Source organism: Sarcophilus harrisii, chromosome 1 (assembly GCF_902635505.1).
Source record: "Sarcophilus harrisii chromosome 1, mSarHar1.11, whole genome shotgun sequence".
In the NCBI taxonomy this organism is placed as follows: domain Eukaryota; kingdom Metazoa; phylum Chordata; class Mammalia; order Dasyuromorphia; family Dasyuridae; genus Sarcophilus; species Sarcophilus harrisii.
Window position 1 is genome coordinate 29,954,379 of NC_045426.1, and position 23,593 is coordinate 29,977,971.

Genomic DNA, 23,593 nt, shown 5'->3' on the forward strand with positions numbered 1-23,593 from the left:
CTGATCAACTAATCTATTCCTTAGCCAATACCAAATAGTTTTGGTAACTGGTGCTCTATAATATAATTTTAGATCTGGTACAGCTAAGCTACCTTCTATTTGATTTTTTTTCATTAATTCCTTGAAATTCTTGACCTTTTGTTTTCCATATGAACTTTGTTGTTATTTTTTCTAGGTCATTAAAATAGTTTTTTGGGACTCTGATTGGTATAGTGCTAAATAAATAGATTAGTTTAGGTAATATTGTCATCTTTATTATATTTGCTCGCCCTATCCAAGAGCATTTAATGTTTTTCCAATTGGTTAGATCAGACTTAATTTGTGTGAAAAGTGGTCTGTAATTTTGCTCATAAAGTTTCTGATTTTCCCTTGGCAGATAGATTCCTAAATATTTTATATTATCAGTAGTTACTTTAAATGGAATTTCTCTTTGTAACTCTGACTGTTGGATTTTGTTAGTGATATATAAGAATGCTGATGACTTATGTGGGTTTATTTTATAACCAGCAACTTTGCTAAAGTTGTGGATTATTTCTAATAACTTTTTGGCGGAATCTCTGAGGTTCTCTAAGTATACCATCATGTCATTGGCAAAGAGTGATAATTTGGCTTCCTCATTGCCTATTCTTATTCCTTTAATCTCTTTCTCAGCTCTTATTGCTATAGCTAACGTTTCTAATACAATATTAAATAGTAACGGTGATAGTGGGCAACCTTGTTTCACTCCAGATCTTATTGGGAATGGTTGCAGTTTGTCTCCATTACATAGGATGCTTACTGATGGTTTTAAATAGATGCTGCTGATTATTTTAAGGAAAAGTCCATTTATTCCTATACTCTCAAGTGTTTTTAATAGGAATGGATGTTGGATTTTATCAAATGCTTTTTCTGCATCTATTGAGATGATCATATGGTTTTTGTTAGTTTGGTTATTAACATGTGCAATTATATTGATAGTTTTCCTAATATTGAACCAGCCCTGCATTCCTGGTATAAATCCTACTTGATCATAGTGTATTATCTTGGAGATGATTTTCTGTAGTCTTTTTGCTAATATCTTATTTAAGATTTTAGCATCAATATTCGATTAGGGAGATTGGTCTATAATTTTCTTTCTCTGTTTTCAGCCTACCTGGTTTAGGGTATCAGTACCATGTCTGTGTCATAGAAGGAATTTGGTAGGACTCCTTCATTCCCTATTTTATCAAATAATTTATATAGCATTAGGAAATTGTTCTTTAAATGTTTGGTAAAATTCACATGTAAATCCATCTGGTCCTGGGATTTTTCTTAGGGAGTTGTTTAATTGCCTTTCTATTTCTTTTCTGAAATGGGACTATTCAAGCAATTTACTTCCTCCTCTGTTAGTCTGGGAAGTCTGTATTTTTGGAGGTAGTCATCCATTTCACTTAGGTTATCAAATTTATTGGCATAAAGTTGAGCAAAATAACTCCTTATTATTTCTCTATTTCCTCTTCATTGGTGGAAAGTTCTCCTTTTCATTTTAAGACTACTAATTATATTTTCCTCCCTCCTTTTCTAATCAGATTTTACCAAAGGCTTATCTATTTTATTGGCTTTTCATAGAACCAACTCTTAGTTTTATTAATTAGTTCAATAGTTTTTACTTTCAATATTTTTAATTTCTCCTTTTAATTTTAGAATTTCCAATTTAGTATTTGATTGGGGTTTTAATTTGGTCTTTTAAGTTTTTTAGTTGCAAGCCCAATTCATTAATCTTTTCTTTTCTGTTTTATTCAAGTAAGCCTCTAAGGATATAAAATTCCCTCTTATTACCGCTTTGCTGCATCCCACAAATTTTGGTATGATGTCTCATCATTGTCATTATCTTGAGTGAAATTATTAATTGTATCTATAATTTGCTGCTTCACCCAATCATTCTTTAAGATGAGATTGTTTAGTTTCCAATTACTTTTTGGTCTATTTCCCCCTAACTTTTTGTTGAATGTAGTTTTTATTGCATCATGATCTGAAAAGAAAGCATTTACTATTTCTGCTTTCTTGCATTTAATTTTGAGGTCTTTATGTTCTAATATATGGTCAATTTTTGAATAGGTTCCATGAACTGCTGAAAAGAAAGTATATTCCCTTCTATCTCCATTCAATTTTCCCCAAAGATCCAACATACCTAATTTTTCTAATATTCTATTTACTTCTTAATTTCTTTCTTATTTGTTTTGTGGTTTGATTTGTCTAATTCTGAGAGTGCAAGGTTGAGATCTCCTACTATTACAGTTTTGTTGTCTATTTCTTCTTGCAACTCTCTTAACTTCTCCTTTAGGAAGTTGAGTGCCATACTACTTGGTGCATATATGTTTAATATTGATATTGCTTCGTTGTTTATGCTACCCTTTAGCAGGATGTAGTTTCCTTCCTTATCTCTTTTAATTAGATCAATTTTTGCTTTTGCTTGATCTGAGATAAGGATGGCTACCCCTGCTTTTTTGACTTCACCTGAAGCATAATAGATTTTGCTCCAGCCTTTTACCTTTACTTTATATGTATCTCCCTGCTTTAAATGTGTTTCTTGTAAACAAAATATTGTAGGGTTCTGACTTTTGATCCAGTCTGCTATCTGCCTCCTCTTTATGGGGGAGTTCATCCCATTTACATTTACGGTTAGAATTACTAAATCTGTATTTCCTGCCATCCTAATAACCCCAGATTGTGCTTTACTTATTCTTGCCTCCCCAACCTCTTTCCCTTTTAAACTTATGTACCCCTCTTGTATCACGATGCTTACCCTCTTTATAATCCCTCCCTCCACCCCTTTGAGTCTTTTCCCCTTCCTTCCCTTATTACTCTTTTTCTTTTCTCTTTTCCTCTCCCCCATTTTTAATGAGGCAAGAGAGAATTTTCTCTAAAACAAATGTCAATTATTTTTTCTTTAAGCCAACTCTGATGAGAGTAAGATTCACACAATGTTCCTCCCCCTCTCTAAATTCCCTCAGATATGATAAGTTTCCTTTGCCTCTTTGTGGAATGTGGTTTCCTTCTTTTTGTTCCTCCTTCCCACCTTATTCTGCCATCATCCCTTTTCCATATCTACTTCCCTTTTTTATGTTATATCAGTACAATCAAATTATACATGTATTCTTTTTGTATATCCACAACAGAAATACAATTCTCAAGAGTTATTTTTACCTTTTCTGCATCTCTTGAGTTCTATTCTTGGAGATCAAATTTTTTGTTTAGTTCTGGTTTTTTCTTCAAAAACAAATGGAATTCATTTGTTTTATTAAATGTCCATCTTCTTCCCTGGAAGAAAATGCTCAGCTTAGCTGGGTAGTTTATTCTTGGCTGCATCCCAAGTTCTTGTGCCTTTCGGAATATCATATTCCAGGCCCTTCGTTCCTTTAATGTAGAGGCAGCCAGATCTTGGGTGATCCTTATTGTGGCACCTCAGTATTTAAATGAGTTTTTTTTGGCTGCTTGTAAAATTTTTTCCTTAATCTGATAGTTCTGAAATTTGGCCACAATATTCCTTGGGGTTTTTATTTTAGGGTTTCTTTCAGAAGGTGTTCAATGAATTCTTTCAATGCCTATTTTACCTTCTGATTCTATTACATCTGGGCAGTTCTCTTTGATGATTTCAGTATCTAGGCTCTTTTTTTCATCATAGTTTTCAGAAAGTCCAATAATCCTCAGATTATCTCTCCTAGATCTATTTTCCAAGTCTGTCGTTTTTGCAAGTAGATAATTCATGGTTTTTTCCAGCTTGTCATTTTTTTTGTTTTTGCTTGACTGATTCTTGCTGTCTCAATGACTCATTAGTTTCAATTTGTTCAGTTCTAATTTTTAAAGAATTATTTTCTTCATTAGCTTTTTTTACTTCTTTCTGTATATGTCCAATTGAGTTTTTAAATGTATTGTTTTGGTCTGTGGAATTTTTTTCCATTTCACTATTTTTTAGTGAATTATTTTCTTTTTCCAATTCACAGATCCTACTTTCTTGTGAGTTCTTTGTCTTTTCCAATTCGCAAATCCTACTTTCTAGTGAATTCTTTATTTTTTCCAATTCACCAATTTTGTTTCCCTGCACTTCCTGGGAATTTTTTAACTTTTCCAATTCGTATTTCAGGAAGTTGTTGCTCTCTTTAAGGCTTCTCTTTCCTTTCCCCCATTTATCTTCTAACTCTCTTTTGAGACTTTTAATGGTCTCTTCTATGGAAGCATCATGTAAAGGAGGACAGTCTGATGCATTTTTGCTGTTTGAGGTCTCTTCAGTTTTGCTGGACCTGCTCTTTTCTGCATAGAAGCTGTGGATCGTTCTTTTCATCTTTTTATTCATGTTTACTAAGGTAGTCTCCTAGGCAAGGTTACCAGCTTCCTCTGCAGAGCAGGGAGAGATGTAAACCAATTTCCGGCTCTGAGTGAGAGTTTTCCCTTCTCCCAACAGGAAGTGGATTCAGCACTGGCTGAGCTATAGAAGTGCCCAGTTGGGCTGTGTGGGTTAGCGATTGGCCTCGGGTATAGACTAAGGGGTGAAAATGTCACTGCCCCAGGCCAGAGCCTCTTGTGGGACTGTGAGTATTAGCAGCTGACCACAGACCGCCGTGAACTCTGCCCCAGCGTCTCTGCCTGATGCAAATCAGCCCTGGAAAAGCTTTATGGCCCCAAGCCGAGCTCCCCACTGTGCATATTGGAGGCTAACCTGGGCTGTGTCCTCTTGCTGTGCAGGATCACAACTGCCCCAAGGAAAAGCCCTGTACTGCGGGTTGGGGCTGCAAGCTTGTGCTGAGATCTGTGCTTTCACTTTCGGTTTGAGGCTCTCCTCAGAACCTAATTTCTCTCCCAGTCTGCCCTGATCTCCCCCCTCCCCAGAACCAACCTTTTTGGCAGAGACTGCAGATTTTCTTCGGCAGGTGAGGTTGTTCTACTTCTTATCTTTACAGATTGTAGCAGTCAAGACTATTTTGTGAGGCTAGATATAATATTGATAAAGAGGGTAAGAGAAGAGCTTAGAAAGTTGCGTGTGTCTCTCCTCCATCTTGGCTCCGCCCCCTTCCCTCAATCTTAATGGTTAAACATTTTCTACCCAGTCAAAATAGCCTTAAGAATTGGCACAGAGAAAAAGTTTCCCTCAGAAACAATGTTAAATCAAGCCTCTGAACAGATTCCAGAATGACAGAACCTACAAATAGTTGGAATGAAACACTTTGCCAGTTTAAGATACCTTGAAAAGATTTTGGGAAAAGTGTCACTTGGGTAAGAGAGGAACACAAACAAGCACAGAGTGTCCAGGCAAACTAGCAGGAGACTCTTAGCCACCACATAAATCAGCCTCAGAGACACCCTGGTCCTGGCTCAATAAATCATTGGCTTAGTAAAGCAGTAGTAGAGCCTCCAGTCCCTACCCAGAATGCAAATTACTAGTCCCATTTAAGATAACAACAGATACAAATAGGTCAGGATACCTCAGTCCAAAGAGCAAGTCATTATAAAAATGAATATAGTTCAAACCAGTGACTCTGCCCATATCTCCTTTTTTTATTTATTTTTTATTTTTTTTAAACATTTTAAAGTTTTAATGGCAGAAATATCAGGAAAACCTAATGGAAAATAATAATGTTGATTCATGTTTATCAGTGGTTCTCAAAGTGTGATCCAGAGAATCCCTGAAACTCTTTCATAGGGCCTAAAATACAAAATGTTTACTTCTAATATGGTAAATATCTATAAATATAACCCACATAATCAAAAGTTCTTTGGACAGATCCTCAAGAATGTGAATAGTTGACGTCCCTTGTTTTCTAAGAGGACCAAAATGATATCACTATGTTAGAATTACTGTGGCTGATCAGACCAACAGGAGCTCAGAAAGACAACTCTGAGGTATCACTTTATACCTCTCAGATATGCCCATATCTCCTTACAGAAAAAGCTTGGGACAGTGACCCTTAACCCCAAAAGTAGAGCTTAACTTTTAATGTCATGAAATAAGCAAAAAAAAAAAAAAAAGCAACAAAAAGAGCCTTGCATATAGATAGTTACTATCATGGCAAGCAATATCAGAAGAGCATCTCAGAAAAGGAAAATGCTTACATGTAAAACCTCAAAGTGAAATATGAATTTATCTGAAGCTCAAAAAAAAATCTTGGAAGAGATTATAAAGGATTTTAAAAGTCCAATAAGAGAAGTAGAAGAAAAAAAATGGGAAAATAAATGAGAGGCATGAAAAAGAGATGGTAGCTAGGAAAAAGGAAGGACAAAAATTGAGGGAAAAAATTCCTTAAAAAATGCAATTGGTCAAGGTTTTTAATAAAATCCATTGAAGAAAATAGCTCCTTTAACTGAAAATTAAAATCAGGCAAAAGAAAGCTAATGACACTGAGACATCAGGAATCATTCCAACAAAATCAAAAGAATACGAAAATAGAAAAATGTAAAACACTTCATTAGACAAATAAAAAAGTTAGAAATAAATCCAATAGAGATATTTTTAAAAATCAGGCTACTTAAAAAGCTGTGATCAAAAAACATCTTTCCAGAAAATATTAAGAAAAAGTGCCTTAATATCCTAGAACCAAAAAGGTAAAATTGCCATTGCAAGAATAAACCAATCATCTGGGATTCCCAAATGAAAACTTCAAAGAACAATATAGCCAAATTGCATAGTTATCAAGCCAAGAAGAAAATATTGAAAGCCTCCAGAAAGAAACAATTCAAATATTGAAGAGCCACAGTCAGGATTATAGCAGCTTCCACATTTAAGGATCAGAGGGCCTGGAATATGATATTCTGCAAGGCAGTGGATCTTGGATTATAACCAAGAATCAGCTGCTCAGTAAAATTAAGCACAATCTTTCAGGGGAAAAGATAGACATTCCATGAAATAGGGGGCTTTCAATCATTCTGATGAAAATATCAACTAAGCAGAAAATTCATCTTCAAATACAAAACTTAAAAGAGGCAAAACGAGATAAACAAGGAGGAAAAATGTTATTTGCTAAGAACATACTATTTACATTTCTACAAAGAAAGAACATACTTGTATCTCTTGAGATCTGGATCATTATTAGGACAGCTTGAAGGGATATACATAGACAGAGGGTATGGGTCTAAGTTGACTTTGATGTGATGATATTTTAAAAATATTCAGGGGTGGAACAGGAGAAGAGAAAAGGGGAAAGAAAATGGAGTAAATTATATCTTTATATGATATGCAAAGGAAAAGAAGGAAGGGGAATGAGAATTGTTTGAATCTTACTCTTATCATATTTTTTTTCAAATTGGGGATAATATATACATAGAAATTTGTCTTACATTACAAGAAAATAAGATAAACAGGAAAGAAAAAGGAATGAATGAGTAAAAAGGAGAGTATAAGTAGTAGGGGAAAATGAAGGGCAGAAAGGAGATAGAAAGGAGGGTAGATTGAAGGTGACTGTAGTCAGAAACAAAAATTTGAAGAAGAGGGACAGGGATTGAGAAGGAAAAAAAGGATAAATGGAGAAAATAGGAAGGAGGGAAATACACAGTGAGTAATCATGACTATGAATGTGAATAGGATGAAATTCTCTATGAAATGGAAACACATAGTAGAATGGACTAAAAACCAGACTCCTACAACATATTGTTTAAAGAAAATACATTTGAAACAGAAAAATACACAGAGTATAGGTAAAAGGCTGGAACAAAATATATTATGCTTCAGCAGAGGTTAAAAAATAAAAACAAAAAAAGCAATAACAATCCTGATCTCAAAGTAAAAGCAACAATATATCTAATTAAAAGAGATAAGAAACGAAATTACATGTTATTCAAAGGTTCCACAGAAAATGAAGTGACATCAGCACTAAATATATATGGACCAAGGGGTATGGCATTATAATTGCAATAAAAATTATATGTAGTAAAGCATTGTGGAAAAATACACTACAAAACCCACTGGAAAATGAATAATCCTAATGAATGAGTGGGTAAAACAACAAATCATAGAATCAATCAATAATCTCATCAAAGAGAATGACAGTAATATGACAACATACCTAAACTTATAGTATGCAACCAAAACAGTTCTTAAGGAAAATTTAATATCCCTAAATGCTTACACGAATAAAATGGAGAAAGAAGAGATCAATAAATGGGGCATGCAACTTAAAAAGCTAGAAAAAGAACAAATTAAAAGTCCCAATTAAGTGCCAAATATGTCTTCTGAAAATGTAGAGGTTAATAAAATTGAAAGTAAGAAAACTATTGAACTAATAAATGAAACTAAGAGTAGTTTTTTTAATCAAGAAAATAGTTAAAATGTATAATTTGATTTTAAGAAAGAAGAAAATTAAATTATTAGTATCAAAAATGAAGAATCAGAATTCTCCAATAAATCAAAGCAATAATTAGAAATAATTTTGCTCAACTGTATCTCAATAAATCTAAAATTTCAAGTGAAATGGATGAATATTTACAAAAATATAAACTGCTCAGATTAATAGGATAAACAAAATATTTAAATAACCCCTTTATAGAAAAAGTTACCAAAAAAGCTACCAATGAACTCCCTAAGAAAAAAACAGGGCAAGATAGATTTACAACTGAATTCTATCTAACATTTTAAAGAATAATTAATTCCAATGTTATATGAACAATTTTGAAAAAAATAGATAGTTCTCCCAAATTCCTTTTATGATGTGATGCGGTACTGATATATAAACCAGGAAGAGCCAACACAGAGAAAGAAAATTATAGACCGATTTTCTATTGAGTATTGATACAAAAAATTAAACAAAATACTGAGAAGACAATTGCAGCAATGTATCACCAAGATAATACACTATTGGAAGGGCTGGTTTTGTATTACAAAAATTATCAGAATACTTGACCATAACAATAAGAAAACTAACAAAAATCATATGGTTATCTCAATATAGTACAAAAAGCTTTAGACAAAACAGAGCTCTAATTCCTATTAAAAACATTAGAGAGCATAAGAAAGAATAAAGTTTTCCTTAAGTTGATAAGTATTGTCTATCTAAAACCATTAACAAACATCACATGTAATGGAGATAACTTAGAAGCATTTTCAACAAGATCAGGGTTGAAATGAAGGTTTCTATTAATAGCATTATTATTCAATATTGTATTAAAATGTTAGCTTTACCAATAAGAGAAAAAAAGTAAATGGAAGGAATCAGAATAAGCAATGATGAAACGAAACTATCATTTTTTTGTTTACAAATGATATGACATTATACTTATAGAATCAATTAAGACATTTAGCTAATAAAACATGAAGGGCAATGATAAATGTGAGAGAAGATGTGGGAAAACTGGGACACTAATGCATAGTAGGTGGAGCTGTGAATTGATCTAACCATTTTGGAGAGCAATTTGAAACAAAGTCCAAAAGGCTATGAAACTCTACATAACTATGATCAAGCAGTACTACTATTAGATCTGCATTCCAAAGATATATTATAAAAAGGAAAGGACCCACAAGTACAAAAAAATATTTATAACAACTCTTTTTGAGTTGTCCAAGAATTGGAAATTGAGGGAATGCCTACCAATTAGGGAATGACTGAACAAGTTATGACATATATGTAATACTATTGTTCTATATGAAATGATAAGCATACAGATTTCAGAAAAGTCTGCATAGACTTATGTTAACTGATAATGATTGCAGTGAGGAGAATGAAAAGAACCTTGTACACAATAAATGCAATACTGAATGAAGATAAACTATAATAGACTTAGCTATTTTCAGCAATGTAATGATCCAAGACAATTCATAGGAACTTGTGATGGTAAACAATCACCACATCCAGAAAAGAAGTATGGAGTCTGAATGCAGATCAAAGCCTAACATTTTTACTTTTTTTTTCTATTTTTTTTTTCTTTCTTGCGATTTTCCCCTTTTGTTCTGAGCCTTCTTTCACAAAATGACAATTGTGAAAATATATTTAACATGAGTGTATGTGTATAACCTATCTCAGATTACATCCCATCTTAAGGGAAAGGGCGGGTAATGAAGGGAGAGAAAAATTTGGATCTCAAAATCTTACAAAAACAAATGCCAAAAATTGTTTGTGGCAAGTCTCTTTGTAGTGGCCAGAAACTGGAAACTGAGTAGATACCCATCAATTGGAGAATGGCGGAATAAATCGTGGTATATAAATATTGTAGAATATTATTGTTCGGTAAGAAATGACCAGCTGGATGATTTCAGCAAGGCGTGGAGAGACTTTACATGAACTGATGCTGAGTGAAATGAGCAGGACCAGGAGATCATTATATACTTCAACAACTATATGATGATCAATTCTGATGGACGTGACCCTCTTCAACAATGAGATGAACCAAATCAGTTCCAATAGAGCAGTAATGAATTGAACCAGCTACACCCAGCGAAAGAACTCTGGGAGATGACTATGAACCATTACATAGAATTCCCAATGCCTATATTTTTGTTCACCTGCATTTTTGATTTCCTTCACAGGCTAATTGTACACTATTTCAAACTCTGACTCTTTATACAGTAAAATAACTATGGATATGTATACATATATTATATTTAACTTATACTTTAGCATATTTAACATGTATTGGTCAATCTGCCATCTGCGGGAAGGGGCGAGGGGAAGGAGGGGAAAAATTGGAACAAAAGGATTTGCAACTGTCAGTGCTGAAAAATTACCTATGCATATATCTTGTAAATAAAAAAGCTATAATAATAAAAACAACACCAAAAACTATCTTTACATGTAATTGGAAAAATACTATTAAGTAAAACAAATACAGTTTTGGTCTTCTGAGTTTCAAATATGTATAAAGCTAGGGAAAAGCCACCATGAGACCTGAAGGATTGCCCCCACAGATGGCTTGCAATGTGTTGCAGAAATGATTGCTCACAATGAGGATCATTTATGTTTTGTTTCCTGTACATATTTTCAGTGCCCTTATTAGATTCTCCTTCTCTGCATCTTTCAGTCACTACTATGCCCCATATATCAATGAAGGTGGAAGTTGAGTAGCTGCTTGGCAATCACAGAAAATGCTTTTGAGTAAACATTTTAGTAACTTGTGGGAAAAGAAGGCATCTTTTGAAAAGAAAATAGATTTAAAGCCCTTCCCCCAATCATTATATGAAAGATATTAAAGAAATTCTTAGAAAGAGAACCAACTAACTCTAGAAATGATTAGACTCTAAAATGAGAGCCATATATCTGAAATAATGACCAAGGTAACAGATAGGCACCATATCAGAATCTCTTTGGAGCAATGGTATTGAACTTAAATAGGAATGAAAGCCACTAAACTTTCCATCAGGATCCTAGAACATGGGTCTTATGTTTGATGTTCCTGCTCTAGACTCTAGCCTTTTACTAGCTGCTAGAAAACAATCTCTAATGCCATGTCTCCGACACAGGCTTATGACAAGGAGTTCAGACAGTTATATCAACTCACTCATCAAATATATACATCATACATAATTTGAATAGTAACTTAATTGAGCATTCATTCATTAATTCATTTCACAACCATCTATTAGTATCTAATATGGGCATAAGGATGTGCTAAGTGTGGGCCATGCAAAGACCAAAAAAATAAACCACTTCCCTCTCCTCAGGAGATTTAGATTCTACTGGGGGACAAATCTAACACATAAATAGATGTATAAAATATGGTTAACGGAGAGAGATCTGGGAGAACCTCAAGAAATGCTATGTGGGAGTTAACGTTGAAGAAAGCTGAACAGGGTTATCTCTCAGAGCAAGGAAGTAGTATATTTCCCATAAATTAATGTACAGCTTTTGTAAAGGCATGAGAATTGGAGATTGCATGTTTCATTCAGAAATCAGAAAGGTATCATGTGAGGCCTACTTAATTACCAGGAAAGGTCAGAAATCTTTAGTTTAGACCCAGAATGTAGAAAGACTCATTCAAATAATATAGGGTAAATAAAAGATAGATTGGGATTAAAAGAAGGAGCACTCAGCATTGTGGATACTTAGCAACAATACATAGATTGCAATACATAGTGCATTTGGGTTCTAGGATGCATTCTTTAGGGCATTGGTAGAGCAATAGTTCTAGGACTTGAGTAACTAGGTAGGGAACCAAGTTGATATCTGAAACATAGAGCCAAATCAGAAACTCATTTACTGAAACTGGGCTATGTTTCTTTATCAGGAAGAAATGCTTAGTCTCATAGAACAAAGCAAGAATATAGCTGATGAAACTTGGTAACAAGATCTTAAAAATTGGTAACAAAACTGACTTTATTTTGAGTATCTAAACTATTAGCCTAGGAAGAGGATCAGTCTCAATGAATGAGATAAAGACAAATCTGCAGGAGTGAGTCAAGTAGCTCTATAGGAGACATGGATGAATGGATAGGAAGTCAAAGAGTGACTACACTCCTCTCCTGTTTTTTTTCCTCTCTAAATAATCTTTCTCCAGCATGATCATTGCTTAGCATAGTTTGCTAAGTATGGCCTCCCTTATTAAAACTTGGACCTCTATGTTGAAAAACTTGGATTCCTTATTTTCCTTAATTTCCCTTCAAAGCTGCCCCCTCTTTCTAAGTGTAGTAAATCTGTTCATATATTCACCATCCTCATTTATTAACTTCATAACTCCCATAATTCTTGATTTCTTTTCTTTCTAACCCCATAATCTCACACTCCTCTATACACACTACCAGCATGTCTGGTCAGTTACCAAGTCCCATCCATTATATTTTAGAATTATATAACTAGAATAGATTTATCTTGTGTTTGTTCTCTTTTTCCCATTCACATGGACATGGATTCAGGCTCTCATTGTATCTCATCAAATTGCTAATAAAAGGTTTGGCAAGGGTAGATAGCGAAAACTATCTTTATATGTATTTTGACAAATAAAAATCTATTATTTTTAAAAAGAAAAATCAGACCAAAAGTGAAAAAAAAAACATGAAAAAGCAAAAGCAAGCAAACAAATAAAAATGGTAAAGATACTTTGCTTCAATCCACATTTGGTCTCCATAGTTCTCTCTGGATACAGATGACATTTTCCATCCCCAGTCTATTAGAATTATTTGAATCAACACATTATTAAGAAGAGTCAAATCCATAACAGTTGATTATCATGTGATCATGTGATCATGTATGATGTTCTCCTGGTTCTGCTCACTTCATTTAGTATCAATTCATGTAACTCTTTCTTACTGGAATTACCTGCTCATTATTTCTTATAAAACAATAACATTTCATTATCTCTGTGTAATACCAAAACTTATTCAGCCATTTTCCAACTGATGGGCATCCACACAAATTTTAATTCCTTGCCACTACAAAAAAGAGCTGCCACAAACATTGTGTACATGTAGCTTCTTTTCTCTCTTTTATGTTTTCTTTGAGAATAAAGGATTGGTGTCCTCTCATTTTGTATCTCCAGCTCAGAACAGTGCCTTGCACATAGTAGCAGTTTAATAGTTGCTTAGTGAACAAATTCATTTTTTTTTAGGAGGAAAGCACTGTTCTGGGAACTATGAGATCAGAATTATAGTGTCCTGAGCAGTTGGTGATATGACATTCCAATTCATTTAAATTTTGATGTTTTTAGTCCAGCTAGATTATTAGAGTACGTTCCTTAAAGCTTTCAAGATCTTCAATGGTATGGATACATTCAAGGTCTTAAAGTAGTAGATCTTTCTCAGTGTTCTGATTGGGAGCTGCTGAGAGAATTGAGCAGACTGGAACACCAAGTGGTGGTGGTAATTGAATGAATTACATTGGCTCCATCTTGTGACTCTATTCTGGAGCTACTTTAGTTCCTTTCCTATTCAATAGTGGGTGTAGTCCAAATTTTGTCTTGTGAGAAAACTTTATTCAATACTGGGATTCATGAGAAAACATTGCATTGTTTATCTTAGTGCTGAGTAGCTGAGAATCTGGACCACTTCTATCTGTTGCGTAGAGATCTTGAACTAAGGTCCTAGAGTATGCCAACTAGAAACCCAGTTACAGCCAAAGGTTGACACAAGGAGTCTTCTCACAATTGTATGTTACAAGCAATCTATATGTCTTATCTAAAAAGTGGCCCGATACTGATCAATAATTTTTTCTTTCCATATTGCATTGATTATATACAGATATTTGAGATGAGTAGGACAATTATTTTTTCTGATTTAAGGGAATTGTACCTATCCCTCTTCCCCTCCAAACTTGAAAAGTCACTAATCTTTCCTCCAATTATAAATCTGATTGCCTAATGTTGTATTCTGATTATTAAGTTCCTTTCAATTAATTGGCATTATTGATTTTTTAAATGCATAAAATCTAAGCCCCCTTGTATTTGAGGTTCAGTGTCTAAGCTTATGAATGCAAACAGTTCTGATTTGTTGGGCAATTGGCATACATTGCTAGTAAATCCAGGGCTTTTAGTTTTCTTGGTCATTTCACCTTTTCCACATTAAACCAGTTAGGTAGCAAATTTGTGACTCTAAATGAGCAGTTTAGTGAAAAAAATTAGGCAACTGTTTTATACTACTCATTTTCGGTTTTTGGACATTTGTGGTAGTTCTTGGATGCCGTAAGCCTCAGGCAGAGTAGAATATGCCTGGGGGAAACTTGTAATGGCTGGAATATTGCTTAGAGAAATTTTCAGAGGGTTACATAATTTCCAGGGGTTAGTTGTTGACTTAATTTATAAAAAGAAAGGGAAGGCTTACTGGCTTTTAATGTAACAAAGCATAATAAAGATCTATCCAGAGCCAATCCTAACCAGACTTGCAATAGGTTGCTTACAGTGTTGATAGAGAAGAACTGGCGCTCTTACTACAAATTATATTCTTGACTGACAGGCCATGGTAACTGAAGTGTCACAAAGTTTATATATTCATTATATTGGGTTCAGAAGTTATACGCTGTAGGAAACTTTCAATACATGGAAGCAGTGAAGTGGTACAGAGGATAGTGCTCTGAACCTACAGTAAAGAACTGAGTTCACAGGAGAACATCAAACAGCAACAACAAGATTATTTGATGATCAACTGAGGTGGACTTGGCACTTTTCAACAATGAGGTGATTCAGGGCAATTCCAATAGATTTGTTTTGGAGAAAGCTCTCTGTATCCAGCGAGAGGACTATGGGAATTAAATGTGGATCACAACATAGTATTTTTGGTTTGTTTGTTGTTTGCTTCCTTTTTTTTCTTTCTTATTTTTCCCCTTTCAATCTGATTTTTTTTTATGTAATATGACATATGTGGAAATGTTTAAAGGAACTGTGCATGTTTAACCTATATGGATTGTTTACCGTCTAGGGGAGGAGACAGGTGGGGAGAGAGAGAGAAAAATTTGGAAAACAAGGTTTTTCAAGGGTGAATGTTGGAAACTGTCTTTGCATGCATTCTGAAAAGTAAAAAAGCTATTATTTTTTTTAAAAAGATAATTTCTTGGGGAAAAATTCCCTGTTTTAATAAAGAATTGTGTGTTTTCTAAAAAAATAAGAATAAAAAAGATCTGAGTTCAAATCTATCCTCGGATACTTAATAGCTCCATCACTTTTGGACAAGCAACAATTCTTTCTGCTATATTTTCCCAACTATAAGATGATGATGATGATGATGATAATAATAATAATTATAAAACCTTTCTTCTTGAGTGGTTATGAGAATCAAATGAGACATTTGTAAAGCATTTACCATAGTTCCTACCATATTGTTGAACTATGTGGATACCACCACCACCATCACCATCATCACTATCTATGAAACATATTCAATATCATCTAGACCAATTTCTACATTTCACATTTTAAAAAATGTGTTGTTTCCTGACATCCTAGCTACCCTTTTGTCTTTCCTGGTTAGTGAAGAGTGTCAAAATATACTTGGATATTGACACCAGAGACAGGCTTTACAAATTTCATCTATATCAATTGTGAGGAATGGACAGACAACATTTAAATTGATTTCAAGTTACTTTCAGTAACTTTGAGTACTAGTTTACTATTGTCAGACAGAACCATCTTTTGACATTCACATTGCTGAGCATAAGATAATTTAGAATTGAATTACCAAGAAGGAAATAGTGAAACTAGTATATGTTTGAGTCAATTGAGTCAGATTTCCTTTCATCTTCTCTAATTCCTCTAGCATAGGAAAGTATCTTTGCTTGATTGCATGCAATGTAGATGTTTGGTGAGCCTTCTTCTGGAAGTATTTTAGAATGAAGGGGCTTAGCTCTCCAATTCACAGTAGTTCCAAGTGAAGGAACATTGGAGACATGACCTGACACAATTCACAAGCAGCATTTTTGAGGTCCAGTGATGACAGTCTGTATAAGAGATAATTAAATTAAGAGAGGCACCAATACATGTCCAAGAAGTGACTTGTGGGGTCAGCCCAGCCTACAGTGAATCAATCTAGTAACTAACATATTGTCTTCTGCAAGCAAAATGAGATTTTGTTCATTGCCAATGCCACATTTGAAAGTGAATTTGGTGGGCAAAAGTTTTATAGTAACTTCTTTTACATGTGAATCTGCCATCTTTAAGGAGCAAAGTAGTAGAGGAGGATAGAATCACCCATTTTTATGAAATTATGTTGTACTTCTATTTTTTTCTATATGTTCTCAGTAATTAATTTCATAAAAGTAAAGAAGGAAGACTCAAATTGTCAAAATGCTGTTTCTTCAAGTTCTTTATTCCATAGCTGAGTGACCCTGATCAATTCAATTTATTTCTTTAATAATGATCTGTAAAATATGTATAATAACATTTGTACTACCTGATGGGGTCAGAGTAGCAAATCCGAGTTTAGAAAATAAAACATAAGTGATGAGTTCAGAAGGAAATTCTCTTTGACAAAATTTACATTTATTTAAGAGAAGTAACAGAAAAAATGAAGAGGTTAAAAAAAGGAGTGGTAAATACCTTGTAAAAGGTAATTGACTTAAGTAAGGGGTTATCAGTGATATTGGGAAGATAATGATAATGGAAGACTATATATAATAATATAGCATATATATATACACTATTTATATATAATATGTATATTATATATATATATATAATTTACTAGTGATTAGCATTTGGGAATATGCCATCAGAATGGCATACTAATGCCAATAGCATTGTAACAATCCTTCTGTCTAAAACCAAGATATAACAAACTGTACCTTGTCAACACAAACTGGTATTAACTTGAATAAGAGTTGAGATAAGAATCCATCTATTCTACATATATCAGTGATATTTGTTTTGCACTGGGTATCTGTGTGTGTCCATTGTGAAATTTTGTCCTTTCCTCATCTCAGGAAATACTGTTATAAATCCTACCCTTTCCTCATATTAGAAAAAACTTTTATATTTATGGGTAATCTGAGCAATGACAACTTGTACAGATTGATCCATGACTGATCTCTATCCCTTATCATTGGGAAAGATTCCCCTGGAGGTGGGCATCTTCATGAAACTTCCATTAAAATGCAAATATTCACTCCAGGGGTTACACATTAAGTTATTGTCAGTTATTACTGAGGATTAGCTTAACTGCTTGTTTTTCATATGTTCCAAAATGTGAGTTGGCCAAAAGGATATGTGACTGAAATAAGTTTTGGTTGTTCTTGGCTGGATAAGAAAATTTCAGAGGAGGAAGAGAAAATTAGGAAAATTAAGAAGGACCCACAACAAGAGATGATCCATGTAGAAAACAGTAGAGATTGTGAAGTCAACTGTCAAGTCTACCTCACTCATTTTTTAGGTGAGGAAATTGAGACACAGAAAGAAGTGGAAATAAAAGTGAGTTATCCATTTCCCAAAGATTCTATTCAAGCCAAACTTGCCATCACCATTTGCCAGGATACTTTATATAGCTGTATATCTATATCTATCTATCTATCTCTCTATCATCTATCTATTTTACCACTAGACCTTTGCTTTCTCTGTCCCCACTGCTAAGAGTGTCATATACACTCTTCTTTGACTACATCTTTTGGCCATGCTTTGAGCTCTAATTTCTCATGGAGTCACAAAATATCAGGGACTTACAAGTCAATCAGTCAAAAAGTTTTAAAAATTTTTGCAAAAGTATCTCAGGAAACCTTAATATTCTAACTGAGAACCCATCAAAGAGCTTTTGTCATGGTAGATTTTATCTATTAATATTTAACATGTTAAAAATGAAAAAAACATCTTTGTATCATTACAAAATAATCTTGACTTCTAGATCCCTTGAAAAACCTTCAAGGACCCAAAGTAGGGCTTTGGACTATACTTTTAAAACAACTTATCTAGACCAATCCTTTTATATCTAAATATTTCTGTTTACTTAAAAATTTTACCAGTCCATTTGTGTTCATCTCACAATTATTTCCAAAACAGCAATCCCATTGAAACTTTCTTTGTGGCAGAGGAATAAGGGAAAACAACCAATATAGACACTGCATCTGATAGTTATGCAACATTGAAGGACAGTTATATGTAACTGCAATCAACTATTTCAATTAACCAGAATTCAGACTTTTGAGTGTTATTTATATTTAGATTATTATTGTCATTGGTTATATCATCCTTTCTTATAAGATCTGTGCCTCTATTCAACTGTAAGATTATAGAGAACAGGAATTATTCATTATGTTTCTGCAGGTAGTCAGAGTTAATCTGTTTTCAAGAAACTGTGGGTAAACACATGTAACTCTCATGTTCTTGCTAAGGGCAATCATTAAACATTAAATATATAAACAAGTATGTACTAGCTCATCAGATTGTGAAAGGGGCCCATCAAATTGAATAGGCAGATCTTGCAATTCACTTCTGTGATCAACCTCTCTTCCGGGAAGTTATCCCATTCTACTTTACATGCTTATTTTTAAATTATTAGCACATAATTTTGGTGATTAGTGCCTTATACTATTATTTGATCATGTAATTTTATTCCACTTCAATTATGTTTTTATTTTATTCCCCATAAGTTTCTAGACCTTTGGATCCTCTCAAAACAATGTTGTGACTATTTTATGTAATGTTATAAAGGAGCATTTTAGAGATTTGATTGTTATTACACTAAATCTATAAATGAGATGGTATAACTTTTAGCCTTTGGAGCTATATAATTAGAAGTAATGACTATTTGCTCTAATTATTCATTCTTTATTTCTTAAGCAGTATTTTCTTATGTTTAGATTTATATGCCATTTATTAAATTAAGTTTAAGTAAATAAACATTTATCGTTAAAGCTAGGGATAGAAAAAAAGAAAATGAAAGACAGATTATATTGAGGAAATACCTGGTCCATAAAGACATGATTTTCCTTGAAGTAGAAAACAGACAATGTTGCTAATGGGAAATGGGGAGTTAACATGAAAAGTTCTGAACTTTCTACAAAGGAAGGCTTTGAGAATTTATTGCTCCACACTACAAAGTCCAATCAAAAGGGCAAGGCAAAACAGAGAGTTTAGAAAGGTTGAATATCAAATATCAAAATATCAAAAACTGAGTCAATTTGGATGATGATAAATTTTCTGTTCTTATTCTGGTGGAGGTACTTGGAGGAAGCTCATTTATGGCTCATCTGATCATTCTTTCTACATATAAGTTTTCTACATATAAGTTTTCTACATATAAGTTTTCTTAACTCTCTACTCTTAGATGAATCCTTTCTTAATCCCTTTTACTACTAGTCATTTCCCTCTGTTGCTTATGAGAGTGGGGGCAATTTTTTGTTATTGTTGCTGGACTTTCTTCACTTAATAATTGAGACAATAACTGTTACTTCTCTCTTTTCCAACCACTAAACTACTCCATTCTCTACCCCTCTCATTTTCCCAAATGAGGAATAGGTGCAAGATTAATATCCAAAGAGCTCTGAATAACAAAGAAAAAAAATCTGAAGGAAGCACACAAAACATTTGAAGGTCGTTTTATTCATCTAACTATGCTAATAAGCAATTCCAATAAGTTCACATTAACGAGGCAAGAAAGTGGAGTCTATTGTGTGGGATGGGGTGAGACTGGAACAAACCTGCTGGAATCTGTCATGAAACCCTGTAATAACAACCAATATTACTTTGTAAATCACCATCTTTCAAACAATACACCTCCTCTTGGCAACCTACTGGAACTATCAAAGAATTTGAGTTGGTTGCCAATTACTTATTCTTTTCTGAACCCCAGGATGTTTTGTTTTCCTGATCATACATAGCACTGTGTTGGCACATTGTAAGTACTCAGTAAATGCTTGCTCAATTAACTTAACTAGTTAGTTGGTTTAAAACAGGTGCAGGACGCATATAACACCTGCTCACAGTCAGTCCTTGCTGATTTTTCGAGCAAAGAAAGTCAATTTCTCCACAATGGGAAATGTTCTTTTGAAGTAGCGTGATCTGGTGAAAGGCCACTAGATAGGGATTATAGTACTGGGCTGTGGATTCCAGTCCAAGATCTATCACTAACCAACTGTATAATATTGAGCAAATCATTTAACCTTTTTGATCCATAGTTTTCTGAAAGGTTACTATATGGAATAGCATGTTGGAAGATCAATATTCAAATTCCCTCTCGGACACTTATTTTACAATTTGACATTGGTAGGACATATCTTCTAAACAGTGTACATTTTTCTAGGACTGATGATGACCAAACTTATAAGTCTATTGTGAAGGTCCAGAAAAATAATAAATATGCAACAGTAAAGACTATACAAAGATATCACATAATTAAAGTCAGTCAAATGATATTGGGGTCAGAAGACTCAAATTCTGTTCTTAGCTTTGCCAATGAATAGCTATGTGACCATGGGAAAATCATGTTTTGTCTCAGAGACTGTTTTCTCAAATGTAAAAGGAAGGTATAATCACAGATTATGCACAGCTATGAGATTTTGTAATTCCCTATATAAATAAAATCTTAGAGAGCTGCTTGAGATACTGAGAGGTGAAGTGACTTGCCCTGGGTCAGTTTCATTAAAAGGTACCCAGATCTTCTGAGTGACAATTTATTCACTTTTTGATCCCAAGTCTGGCTTTCAAACTACTATATTACCTCTCCAAAAGTCTTCTAAATGGGATCACTAAACAATCACATATTTCTTAGCAACCAATGGCACATTTGCAAAAATAGACATTATAGAGGAATTATGAATAAATATAAAAACAAAAATATGAAAGATTTCCCTTATTGTTGCTAACAAAATAAAAATAGTAGTATAAGGAGCACAAACAAAAATGTAGATGGAAGTAAAGATATAATAACAAAATCCTAAATAATAAATGTCTCAAAGATTAAGTCATAGAAACCACATATTTTAATTTACCACAATTTCTGAGATACAGCTAAAGTTACCCTTATAGGAAAACCATATATTTCAATATATAAAATTTTTATTTTCAAAACACATGCATAGTTTTCAGCATTTACCCTTGCAAAACCCGTGTGTTCCAAATTTTCTCCCTCCCTTTTCCCCACCCCTCCAGACAGCAAGAATCTAATGTATGTTAAATGCACAATTATTCTATACATATTTCCACAATTAACCATGCTGTGCAAGAAAAATCTGATCAAAAAGGGAAAAAAATGAGAAAGAAAACAACATGCAAACAAACAACAACTAAACAAGTGAAAATACCATGTTTTAACGCACACTTAATCCCCACAGTCTTCTCTCTGGGGACAGATGGCTCTCTCCATCACAATACTATTGGAACTGACCTGAATCACCTCGCTGTTGAAAAGAGCCATGTCCAACACAATTGATCATCATATAATCTTGCTGTTGCTGAGTACAATGTTGTCCTGGTTCTAGTCACTTCATTTAGCATCAGTTCATGTAAGTCTCTCCAATCTCTCAGAAATCATCTTGCTGATCAAAAAAAAATGTTTCTAAAACATAATTCACAAAATATAAAAAAGAGGTGAGCATGGGTTAAGTACTTAAAAGCAATAGATATCATTCTAAGTGCTACAGATGCAAATACGAGGAAAAGATATTCTACCCCCAAGTACTTTACATTTTGTGAGTAGAAAATAACTTACAAAAGCCTGTTGAAAAGTAAGGATAAGAAATAGAATACGGCACAAATGTAGGGACATGATGTTGAGATCTGGAAAATCAAAAGAATAGCAAGTAGGTAAATAAAGGTTGATTACCCTGTGCCTCTGTCTAAATAGAGATCTCTGAGGAACTCCCCAATGGATGGAGAGTGGTGTTATGAGTGTATTAATAAATTAAATGTGTATTTAAAAAAAAGAAAGCCCAAACCCAAAATGATTACAGAAGAGGAAATCCTGAAAAATAAGAAAAAATGATAAATTACAAACAAAAAAGATATAGATTGATAAAACCCACAAGATAGTTTTTGGCAAAGGTTAAAAAAGAGAAAACCCTAATAATCCTTTAGCCAACTTAATTACAAGGAAAAAAAGGGAAATAAAATGGACCAATTTTTTAAAAAAATGGATAAATGAGATCACAGTGAAGAATAAATATCAGAACCATAAGAGTGTATTCCAACAAAACTGAGAATTCAAAAGAGACAATAATTTATAAAAACACAAAATGATTAAGTAAGTTAACCAAACACTCAGTTGAGATTTTAAATGATCCTGTCTTATAAGAGGAAATTAAACTAGTGGTAATGTAATTTCCAAAATAAAATAGCCTTATCCAGATGAATTTACCAAATTCTATCAGATTTTATAATTTAAAAATCTCTATTACACACACACACACACACACACACACACATCTGGGAAAATACTATTCCTAACTCATTTTATGACACATAGATCCTGAAACCAGAGAAGTGAAATAAAAGACCAAAAGCATTAATGAATATCAATTCAAAAATTTTGGATGACTATAAAGGACTAGAACATATTCACCCCAAAGTCAATCACTATGATCAAGTGAGATTCATACCAAGATTTCAAAATTAATAAAGTAATTAATATAGTTAATCCTATTCTAATCCTATTCTAATGTTTTCCTCAATAGTTGCAAAAAATTTCTTGATGAAGTTCAATGATGATTTACAGTAAAAACTCCAAAAAGCATAATTATACAAGAATCTTTTTAATAAAATTAAAAGTATCTCATTGAAACACACACACACACACACACACACATATATATATAATATGTGCAATAAATAAAAACTAAGTTTTCCTATTGATACAAATTAATCTGTAATATTAATTAAGGATTAAGAGACCAGTCTGATATAGAGGATAGTGTTTTGGTCTTGGAGTTAGGAAGATATGAGTTCAAATCTTGCCTCTGACATTAGCTGTGTACTTTTTGAGACATCTCTTAATATTTCTGAGCCTATTTCCTGAGAATAGTACCTCCAGTGTTGGAGTGTTGATGAAATGAAATAATATATACAAAGTGCTTTGCGAACTTTAAAGTGTTTTATAAGTGTTAACATTATAATTTGATCCAAGCATGCTTGTACCTTATCAGGAATTAGTGTAAGTGATTAGTTTATTTTTTATTCCCTTCCAGTTCCTGGATTTCCTTAATTGTTCCTTTTCCATCAAAACTTTTTTGATTAAGATCCCATTTGCCTAGTTCTCTGTTCTTATTCCCTGAGAGTGGGAATTATTTTACAAATGACTATGAGACTCATTTTCCTCATC